The sequence below is a fragment of the Marmota marmota genome, unplaced genomic scaffold (assembly GCF_001458135.2).
Source record: "Marmota marmota marmota unplaced genomic scaffold, marMar, whole genome shotgun sequence".
In the NCBI taxonomy this organism is placed as follows: domain Eukaryota; kingdom Metazoa; phylum Chordata; class Mammalia; order Rodentia; family Sciuridae; genus Marmota; species Marmota marmota.
Window position 1 is genome coordinate 9,461,294 of NW_026000000.1, and position 6,000 is coordinate 9,467,293.

The window sequence follows — 6,000 nt, forward strand, 5'->3', positions numbered from 1 at the left end:
AGGTTTTTACATTAAATTCTGTTGAAATAACTCATGGGGTTCCCTCCTTCCTGAGTGACCAAGTGCTTAGCATGCTAGACCCTATTACTGTTATTGTTATTAGGCCAAAAAATGAGAAGAGGTTGGGTTTGGAAGAGGGGCCTGAGTGTACCAGGGTCACCAGGGGGCTGGCTCTGGAGGTCTTGGAAAACTGCAAACAAGATCCCTTTACAGCTTTGAGAAGGAGCAACCACCTCTGGAGGAAGGAGCCTCAACAGGTCCTGCTCCTAGGGGAAGCAGCAATAGGGAGGGACAAACCCAACCTTGCCCCAGCTTCCCAGTTTCTCTCCAGTGCCTTGTATTGGCAGGCTCCACTAGGGAGCAGCTGGCCACACTGACCGGGGTGTGCAGAAACTCAGTCCTCAGTCATGAAGTGGGATCTGTCACAGGTGCTGGGAGATTAAGGGCAGTAGCTTTCTTCCTGGCAGGGTGCTACTCAGAGAAGACCTCTTTGAGCATTTTTCTCAAGGCCACAGGGCTGGTGTGTGCAGTAGCCTTACATCAAATCCTCTGGTCTCTGGCTACTCTCTGCTTGGCACCACCTTAGGATTGCTGAAGCTGATGCCTCCCCAGGGCTCAGGCAGAGGCTGGGCCATTAGACTCCAGGTTCAGTGGAAGCTGGGATGTGCTACTATGTAGGAGAGCTTACCTCACATCTGGGACAATTTACCAGGTGTGGGCTCCAATATGTTTCCTTGGGATGTGGGGGCACTCCAGAGTTTCTGGAGTCTTCTGGTGACTTTGGGAAAGGAAATATAGTTCTCATCTGAGCTCTGTCCTCTCAGACTCTCATCTTAATCTTTCAATATACTCTGAACATGATGGTAGAGCACTTTTTAGAGTCCAGAGCCTTTGGGTTTCTCCCATCCCTTACTGCATGGCTGGAGTTTGCCTTAAAAGCCTTTTGTGTGGGCACTATCAGGCACAGGCCTTCAGCCTTCCTTGAGAGTGTGTCTTAACTCACACAGACTCTGAAGCTGTCTGGCACGGTAGCCTCTGGCCACATGTGTGTGACCACTCAGTACTCGAACTGTGATTTGTCTCAATTCACAGCTTCACAGTTTTCCTCCAGTGCCTTGTACTGGCAGGATCCACTAGGGAGCAGCTGGAGATGTGTGGAGTATGAATTTTTCCAGAGATTCAAAGCTAGCACCCTCCAAAAGAATGGGAATTGTCTCATTGAATTTGTTTAGGTTTATAATGTGTCAAATAGTAGTATTTTAGTATATTGGGTTGAAGTATGAAAATCAATGTCACTTTTTTTTCACCTTTTAGAGTAGCTTTAGGTTCCCAGCAAAATTGAGCCAAAAGTAGAAATATCCCCCATCCCCCATCCCCCTCACAGCCTCCCCAACATATCTCCCTTGGGAGCAGTGCATATGTTACAACCTTAACCACTCATCACGATCACCCAAAGTCCAAAATTAACATTAGGGTTCACTCTTGGCTGTGTACATTCTGAGTTTGGACAAAATATAATGATGTGTGTCCACCATGAGAGTATTATATAGAGTATTTTCACTGCCGTAAAATTCCTGTATACTCCACCCATTTATCCTCCTCCTTCACAACCCAGGTCAACAACTGAATGTAGTTGGAATCATAAGGTACGTAGCCTTTTCACAGTGGCTTCTTCTACTTAGTAATATGCACTTAAGTTACCCCTGTGTCTTTTCCTGGCTTGATAATCAAATCTTTCTTTAGTATTGAATAATATTGCATTGTTCAGATGTACCTCAATTTATCCGCTCACCCTGAAGGACAACTTGTTTTCAAGTTTTGTCAGTTATGAACAAAGCTGCTATAAACCATCTACATGCAGGTTTTCATGTGGCTCTAAACTTTCAGCTTCAAGAAGTCCTGCTGCTGTACTGCATGGTAAGAGTATTTTTATTTTGGGAGAAACTTCCAAATGTTCCCCCAAAGTGTCAGTGCCATTGGCATTGCCACCAGCAGCGGACGAGAGTTGCTGTTGCTCCATGTCCTTGCCAGCATTTGGAATTTTCAGTGTTCTGGATTTTGGTCATTCTAATAGGGATGGAGCAGTTGTTTGAGGTTCCCTGACAATGTATGGCGTGGAGCATCTTTTCAAATGCTTGTTTGCCTCTGTATGTCTTCTTTGGTGAGGTGTCACTTCAAGTCTTTTGCCCATTTTTAAAGTGATTTTTTTTCTTATTGTTGAGTTTTCAGAGTTCATGGTGTATTTTGGAGAAGTGATCTTTATTAAACGTGTCTACTGGATATATTTTTTTCCCAGTCTGTGTTTTGCTTAACATTCTCTTCATCTTTTTTGCTCTTTAAATGTGGCTTTATAGATGATTTATGATTACACTGTGACATGTGTTCTGTTCTTGTGCAGTTCTATCCAAGTGGTGCCAAGTGAACAGGGGTGCCCTTTAAGCTTTCAGCATGTTGTCACCCCAGCTTCTCATTTCAAGTACCTGGGTCTTTTACCACCTATGAGATCAGGGCATGCCTGGCTGTGGGCAGGGCCAACAGGCCTAAAGCCTAGCCTTGGGGAGGGGCATATGCAGCTGGTGAACTTTAACCTCATTATTTATTGGCACTTCTTCTGTGCCTGGTGTCACTGAGACCCCTTGCAGATGGGCAGGTCCAAAACAACTACAGTGTACAATGAGGAGATCAGTTATAGAGCCAGAGCATTGGATAAGAGACAGTCATTCTCCATGAGGGTGTGTGGAAGGATACATTTAGGTGATAAGCAGGTAAGCAGGTTAGGAAAAGACAGAAGACACATCATGAGCAATGGTGGCGTAGGGGGCACCCAGTAGGTATAAGGACCTAAAGCAAAGGGATCTGGTGTATTTGGGATGTGAAGGTGTTTGAAGGTGTGTCTGTAATGGTGACTTGAGATATGATGTGGAAGTTTTCCCATCTCCAACTGAGCGGTTTGACTCTGTAATACAGGTGAGGAGACAGACAACACCAAGGGATTCCGGCAGGGGCTGCCATTGTTAAGTTTGAGGATTAGAAAGCTGCCTTTGGCTCAGTGAGGAGAAGGGTTTCAGCAGAATGATAACTAACATATTCAGCTGATTCCTGGTTTCCTTTCCCTCTGCAAGATGGCCTCAGGGAGAAACTGATCTCTTGCAGAATTCCAAGGAAGCTTGCTCTAGCTGAATCCAGAAGAAGTCCTGGTAGGACATAGCTGAAACTCCAGCCCCTGACCACACTGGAGGGGAGCTGCTGTTCCTTGATCATGGGGCAGATCACCAGATTTCTGCACACCTCACTATTACTGGATCCTGTGTTCTGGTCCTACCTGATAAAAGGCTCTGCCTCCTTGACTCTTACAAGCCCAGGATCCAGGGTCACTTTCCTGGAGTCTGAGCTCATCCCAGCTTGGTCTCTGTACACTGCCCTGGAAGAGGTCAACATACTTGTTCCTGAGCTTATCTCTGCAGGGTTCTACCATAAACCCTGCTCCATCAGGCAGTGTGTGGGATTTCAAGCAATTTTTCCTTTTTTAAAGAATTTGGGGTCTTCAGTCCTTTCCCACAATAATTTGCTTTAGCTTGCTAAAGGGAAGATGGTCTCATCCACAAGCAGAGAGTCCTGTTGAATGCAGGGATCTGGAACAGGGTGAGCTATGATAGGGAGCCCTGATGTGGCTGCATCCTCCTAGTCCTTCCCTCACTGTCCTGATCCTGGCTCTAGGATATACTTTTTAGGCAATCCCAGAACCCAGGAGTTATGGACTCTGTGTCCAGTTCCAAGCCCTACACTTGTCCAGAAGAGGGGACTGGCCATTCAAGCAAACTTATTTGGTCCTTTTGACTGTCTTCTCATTGTTTAATGGACTATATATAACCTCTTCACTGAGGTTTGGAAGTCCCTAATTCTCACTATCTTGAAGTTTCCCTATTAGTCAAATGGGGTAGAATATTGGACCAGAATATTTTCAGGAATCTGTGATCTTCTTAGAGCTTATTTCTTTATCTTTATGGGAAGTAGAATAAATGTGTAGTTTCCTGACCTTTCCATGAAATCAAGCAGAGGCCCTTATGAGAGAATCAGTGCCAGGACCAACAGGTGGAACACACAGTACACAGTGGAAGGTCCATAATTTTTGGTCGTATCATAGTCCCATTTTAATGAGCACCATCCTGACTTTTCTGGCCCTGCACACCCAAGCCAGCGTTCTGTTAGTTAATTTATTCACTGAAGTTAACACAAGTCTTTTCACATCAGAGCTGTGCAACTGACTGTTAGAAGCCAGATAACAACATCATTGTTTCTCAACACTGAGCATGGAATGGCACATGGTACTAAATAATGAGCCATCAATGTATAAAATGCTGAGAAAAAAAAAATGTGTGATGTTCAGTGACCCACATCATGGCATTGCTAGCCCACCACTTGTTCCTGGGGTTGGGCTTGGGCCCAGCTGCATTCCATGACATAGATCTTCAGTGCTAAGCCTTCCCAGGCAGTTTCTCTAGAGGACTCTAGGCCTCCTACTCCCTCCTTCTTTGCCTGAGCTGGCCTGGTGCTCAGGACTGGGCAGTGTCAAAGTGTTTAAGGCTTGGGGAAGTGACACATTCAAAGCACAAGAGGATTCCTCCTTCATGAAGAGTCAGTCCCATAATTAATGCATCATACTGAATAAGAATAAAATGGTGAGGAAATTGGCAATGGGTCCTAATTAAGGTCTTATTTCAAGGCAGAGATTATCCCAGGAGGCTAATCTGTTGAAATATAAATGGACACCATGAAGGCCTTTTTCAAATGTAAAAACCCAGGAGGTTCACCTGTGGGAACTCTCTAGCCAAGTCCTTTGTCCCAGAGAGGTGAGGGTGGTGTGGGATGGGGTGGAGAGGTAGGGGCCTGCTAAAGGACACAACCAACATCACTGACACTCTTTCAATGTTGGTTTAACACAGATTTGGATCAGTGGTCATACCCCGTGTTAGATATACTGGGGTGCCACAAGGAGTCAAACATGTTTGGAAGTAGCTCAGCAAGGCAAATTTTATTTCTGCAGGAGAGGTGTGCTACCAACAAAGTCTGGTGAGCAAGTACACTTGGGCAGGCAGCCCACCCTATTTATCCCTATGCAGCACTGCCCCTTGTTTTGATAGGTGCTCGGTGTTATAAACTATGCAGCTGCTAATTTTAAAATAGGATGGACAACAAAATAAAACTAGGGTGAACAAAAGTGTGACTCGAAAAGCAACAGTCACAGCCCCTTAATCAATTCAATTCCTAGATCTTGAGTCAGTTCTATAACTGCTGAATTTCTCATTCATATCATGAATTACAGTTGTAATTTAGTTAACTTGTTTGTATTCTCTTATATTTTGTTATGTTTCCTTCAATTAATGTTTGTTTGTTTGTTTTTAAATTGGGTTGGGCAAAGGGAAGGGCTACAGTTACAATGACTATGATTGGCTCTTACATCCCAATTAAGGGTAAATCCTATTTTCAGAAAATGAACCACTGGACTTTTATTTCTCTCACCCCAAACCATATAAGTCCCCACACTGAATCTCCAGCTATCAGGTTCCCTCCTGCTTGGCAGGAGTTTTCTCTATTTTCACTTCAATAAATCCTACTCTGTTTACTCTTCCCTTTCATTATTGTCCATGGATTTCATTCTTCAAATTTACAAGACAAAAACCCAGAAGAAAATTGGCAAAGCTGTGAGTCTAGTTTTACCTCAAAACTCTGGTTTCAACAGTGCCTTACTCCCCCAGCTTTGTGTCCTCAAAGTCATCCTCACTCTTTTACTTTATTTTTTTCCTGCTACAAGCTTTGTCACTGTAGCCTGCAAACTCAGTGAAGCACCACATTAGAAAAACCTGACCCATGACTCTGCCAACGCCCTCAGAGCCAAAGTATTCTATACTCACAGCCGCCACTCTCACTTGCCCATTACTTCTCAACTGAGGGCATTTTGACTTCTACTGCTGCTGAAGTTGCCCTCTATAGAATCACAGA